Here is a 6,000-nt window from a genome sequence, read left to right as displayed (position 1 = left end):
TTAAACAAGACATTTAGAAACTGCTATAATTATATGCACAATATACAAGCGGTTTTGTACATGAACGAATGTGAAAAGTATTACAAATTGTAATTAATTGTATGCATAATGAATCGGCGTACTGTATATAATAGTGTGTCAACAATCAGTAATTATTCATCACAATAATAACAAGAATAGTAAAGTAAAAAAGAAAAACAAAAACCTTGGATCGTTAACTAACTTTAGATATTTGCAAAAATGGGTGGAAATAATCGGTTGTACACTTCAAATCGATATTTCTTATATCACAGTTTATAAAACTCGTTATGATTGAATGGCCGTATATAAAATAGAAAAAAAGCAATCCCTAAAGAACGTTCAAAACGGCAAAATTGAGAGGGGTTGCAGGCTCTGAGTGATTGAGCCTGTTCATGGACGGTGGAAAGTACAAGCCACCTTTCACGTCCCTTCCACCGGCTTAAGCAGAATTTAACATTTGGCATTTTTTTTGGATAAATATTTTATTATATCTCATATTTTAATTTATCATTTGGTTTAGAGCAGAAGCAATGTATTGGGTACAGTTGATTTTCTCGTCAAAATTTTTCGTTTTTCCTTATTATAGATTATTAAACACAGTCATGTTTGTTGCAATATGTCGTGATTATGCGTTACGAATTAAGAATAAACGACTTGCTTTAGATTTAGATCTTATTTGCTCTAATACGACAGATGTAATATTTATATATATTGTGTTTTATTTATAGATATTGTCACACAAACATGTATATAGATGATTGTGGAGATAAACAATAATAAAATAAACTTTAGTGCACACATTCAATGATTTGATAAAATCTATAAATTTGAAAATAACGTTACCGGCTTCTTTTGACAGCCAATTTCAATCAACTTTTCATAGTGTATCAGTTTCGGGTACATTTTTCTGGATATATATTTTCAATTAAAATTTACTGTTGATGGAAAGCGCTTACTAGATATCAAGCGATAATTTCATTGCAAAAATGTTTATACACACATAAAGAAATATTATAATAAACAGAAAGTAACGAATCATTTCTAATACTTCCTTGGACATATATTTCCATAAACTAACATTTCTCCATTTTTACATTTAAAATCAATTCCACATATGTTACCACTGACATCGTCTAGCGATATGATTTTAAAACTGTTACATTTGCCTATAAAGGAAAACACAAATATTGATGTGATTTATATCCAAGTGAATAATCAATTTCTCAAGTATGAAGAGTTACTGCTCTTTTTCTCGCACAAAAATCTGCCCGAACTCAAGGACTGGTGTAATAATGATCCTTATAAGTTTTACATTATACATTTTAAGCACTAGGTCATCACTCACTTTTGTGTAATATTGTATTGGTGCAATAAAGGTAAATGTCCATGACTTTGTGCTTCTACTTCATCTCATTAAGGACATCACCGTTGTCTTGGCATGCCCAGCTGGGGTCCGCACTCAATTTACCATAATACACCAGTCATAGCTCGGTCAGTCTTTATGGTTGAACTAATAACTTAATTTACTTCTATGATAATCTTCATGGCATGTCCTAATTGTGCCTTTTTTGTTTCCAAATCGAGTGTCTGTTGGTTGCCATCTAGACCAGGCCATCATAGTAAAATTACTATTACACTGTTTCATAGTTTTCAGGTTTCTGTCTTGGACGCACACAGATATGTAATAATTGTTTTAACTGATTTTTATTGAAAGAAAAAGCTCACCTTTTCCACAAACAGCACCGAACCATTTTCCTTCTATAATTTTTTGAGAATTTCCTTCTAAAGTCCGAATAACATTCATATCTCATACCAAACTTTACATTTCCCTATAAAATGTCTTCCTTAAACTGCCAACTGACAAGTGATAAATATAAGTGTATAAAAATTGTATAATATCTGATTTTGTGTAATAAATTTTGTATTTAAAGATTGTATCGAAAATACAATATATTATCTTTGAGGTCAAAGTTCATCTAGTGGACGCTATATATTTATTTATTTATACATGTATATAAAACATGATTTCGAAACCGATGCAGGGCTACTATTTACATTTGGGCTAGTCATTCCTCTGGAAATATAAGTTGTATGTAGGGCGTGAGGGAAAAAAAAGTTAAATTCAAAAGCGTGGCAACCCAAAACGAAACCCCATTTGTTTCCCTTCTAGAACCAGACAAAGTTATATATAATAATTATAGTGACAAAATATATACTTTTAAACAATGACTTCCTGTCTTTATGAAAATCGTATCTTATAGTCAATTAATATGTGTTTGAATTTTCAGATTTAATTGTGTATTGTAAAAGTAGATTTGAGCTTGATAACACGAAATCATTTTACATCTTTTCATTAATTAAGAAATCATAAGGCAAAATAGCCCTAGGAAATATTGTATACATGTTTGAAGTTCATTATATTTTCTATACTTTTTTACCACAGGGACTTTGAACCGCCGTTCAAATTAAAAACTAAATCCATCTTACGGTATAACCTCTGTAGAGCAACACCCTGTAGAAGGTAAGCTTCTTGGTTGTTGCTGAAAGTTGTTGTTCTAGGAAGGTTAAATTCATTCAAGTCTCGAGTATTTTCTGTCTCTACAAGGAGTGTGTGCGTGTATGTGCATGTGTTCGTGCGCGCTTGTGCGTGGGCTATGGGGGTTCTGCTTGACAAGAAACAAGAACAACTTAAAGTGCAGACTATTCAAGACAAAAATTGAAAAAATTTCACATTTGACAAAATAAAGTATTTCAATTAAATTAAACATTTGAAACTCATTTTGACAGATGGCGGATTTGGGCGAAGGGGCGTAGGTCTAGAAACCAACCAACCAACCAACGAACCAACCAACCAACCAACCAACCAACCAACCAACCGACCGAGAATGCAAACATGTTTCTTAAAAAGGATTTTGAATAGTTAAAGTGGTAGCGGTTCCTTTTATCATTCCCTAGAACGAGAAGACGCCCGTAAACGTCAAAACGTCATGTATCTTTCATTTTTTTACATCGTCTGCTTATTATTGCAAAAACAAAAGTCAAAATTGGCACTAAAACCAGGAATAGTATATGAAAGCGTTTTTCTATAGATATCAGCCACAGCAAACTCGAAGAGTTCGCTGAAGCTGTCAACAAAGTGCTTACAAGAGTCAATGTCTACAAGAGTCAATGTCTCATGGAAAAAAAAGCGAAGTTAAAGTTTCAACTGCAGTGCCGTCGGTATTTATTTATCCATTCCACAGATTCCTGTGCAATGGCTAAATTCTGCGTCCACTGGAAGTCCTAGAAAGACGATTTAATCGACAGACTGATATGAAAGAGCCCAAGGTAGAAACGTACGTGTTTTAAGTTGTTACTCTCTTCGAACCTTGTGCCTCACATTTAGATTTTATAATAATGTTAATGATAATAATAATGATTATCAAGGTTCGTTTTAAGAAAGCCACGTCATATCACGGACCTCCAACCTGACCCTGTGTCATCTCTCGTGATGAAATTACGACATACTCGTTACGCCGAGGAAAAGTTTGCAGTGCTAGAGAAGTTGGTGCAGCAAGTGAAGGAGAGGAGAGAAAGATTGGATGACGACGATGTCTCAAACCAACAATTAACAGGTAACTGTTGTGACCTATAAACACATTTAATAAGTGGCAACGGCATCGCTTTTTATAAATTTGTCATACCTGTATGAAAAATGATCAGAAGCGTCCTTCAAAAATATTCACCATAGACTTCTACACACTTTTCCAGACTCAGAATCCATTCAGAAAAGGCATTTTTTGAACTGTTCTTTGGGTATACTGTTTACACATTGGCAGAGAGCGCTTCTGACGGCACTAAGTGTTTCGAACCGGCGACCGCGAAGGCAAGATTTGATGAATGGATTTAACCAAAAGTCACAAGCAGAAATGTCAGGACTATAAGCGGGATGTATGAAAATCTCAATTCTCTGTTGGAGTAATTTGATCCTGCGCACCCCAGACCTTAGGTTCTTTGTAATGTAGTGATTAACTAAGAACATTTTTACGGTGAAATTACCCCTCTTAGGCACAGCAACATGGACCACTATTCCATCAATGTCTAAAAAAAGAGCGTACATAACTTAGTTAACGCCCCTGCTACGTCGAACAACAACTGGGCGATCGCTGTTTTCACCTACCCACATTTTGTTATTGAGTTTATTGTCGGGCTAAAAATATAAAGTCACGTTTCATCCCTTGTGACAATTTCTTTTAGGCGTCTAGGGTCTCGATCTTTTAACTTAGTCAATAAGGCCGTCTTTTTTTTTCAACCGCTCCCTTTTTTACGGGCGCAAACTTTCCTTAACTTTAACTTTTCTTTCAAGATGGAAACCACATATGACGCAATAAGGCCCGATATGTCACTTATCTCCTCCATGGTATATCTTGCATCTTCATCAACTATGCATTTACTTTGCACGAACATGGCCCTAAAAATTCTTTAAAATTCCATCGGAAATTACCATGAAATGTTCAATTTATAAAAAGAGTGGGGTAGTTTGCATACTTAGCCAAAACATGTTTTCATATCAACTGTTGGTCAATAGACAGTTTTTACAGTCAATCATTTGAAATATAAAGTTAATTCAGCACAACTTGACAATGACAAAATGAGCACAATGTCACTTAAAACACAGGAGCTCCTGTGCTTAAAACATGGACACCCACCTGGCAATTATACTATATGGAAGAGCACTTTCTCCATAACCGTTTTTATTTCTGACTAACATAAGAAATTTGCAAAAAGCTCTTTGCTCTTCTCTCACATTGTAACGCAGCCATGTTTACAACTAGTATACAAAACCACATATATTTAAATTCTATTGCCACCGTGCCCAATCCGCGCCAAAATAAGACCTGTTGTGTAATCCATTCCAGCCGAATATATTAGGCCATGACTTTCAAGTGCAAAATCATTTGGTTTTTACATTGATTGATTGCCCCTTCGTACCCAAATTTTTCCAAGCTAGAAGTGCGTCCAGTCCTAACCTTTCGCCACATTCTTACAGCTTTTTAAACTTTCTGTCTTACCGGGCCCCGTTCCTACCCCTCACCTAAGTGGCCCCTCACCACTGGTAAGGTTCGAAAAACCCTGCCCAGGTCTTGTGAATTATTTCATGTGAGGTAGATATTCAGCTTACGGAACGTCGGTGATTCTAATCGGAAGCCCGTTCGCGCCTGAAATAATATACAGAGGGGCAATCGTGATCTTCCTCTACCAGTAAACGTGGAAAGTTGACATGACCTATACTAAACCAAACCATAAAGAAACAACTCTACTGTCAAGCTATCTAATTGATATCGCCCGTTAACAATTATCCCGGATTTCTCTTTGACAAGTACGGAACAATGTACATGAATATCTTCTATGCATTATTTTAGGCACTAACATACCAGAGTGAACACATTAATCTCCGGAAGCAAAAAGAAACTATGATGTTAATGCTTTATAGCAAAACACTTTCAGAGTAGATTTTTAAAATTATTGGAAACCCATGTGACGTTGTTTAAGTTTCATATTTTTGCCAGTTGCAAATGAAGTAGATTATTTTGAATATTTTGATACATGTACGTTAATATTTTAGGATGACTTAAATCTTTTATTCATTAAACGGTATCTAGGGGCAATGCTGCTTTTAATGAAAGATTATCAAAAATATAAACATTTGGTTTTTAAACATGAGAAAAAAAACATAATATAAAAGAACCATAAACACATATGTCTGTTTTGAGATTTCTTTATATGGTCATAAAGTGGAATACACTTGCGTTTAAATAATCAAGCATAACATGTGTAAGAACAAAGCATTTATCACATGGTTTTTAAAAAGTGGTTTTAAACTTCATGTACATTGTGTTGCACTGTAAACAATTTTTGAACAAATTTTACATCAAACCACCCTATTGTATACCCAACTCTGGAGTATAATTTGTCTAAATTTTGTTTAAATACCTATAA

The sequence above is a fragment of the Ruditapes philippinarum genome, unplaced genomic scaffold, assembly GCF_026571515.1.
Source record: "Ruditapes philippinarum isolate M1 unplaced genomic scaffold, ASM2657151v2 ctg10_1_1_1_1, whole genome shotgun sequence".
NCBI classification, from domain to species: domain Eukaryota; kingdom Metazoa; phylum Mollusca; class Bivalvia; order Venerida; family Veneridae; genus Ruditapes; species Ruditapes philippinarum.
The sequence above is the reverse complement of the archived record's forward strand: the minus strand, read 5'-3'. Positions refer to the sequence as shown.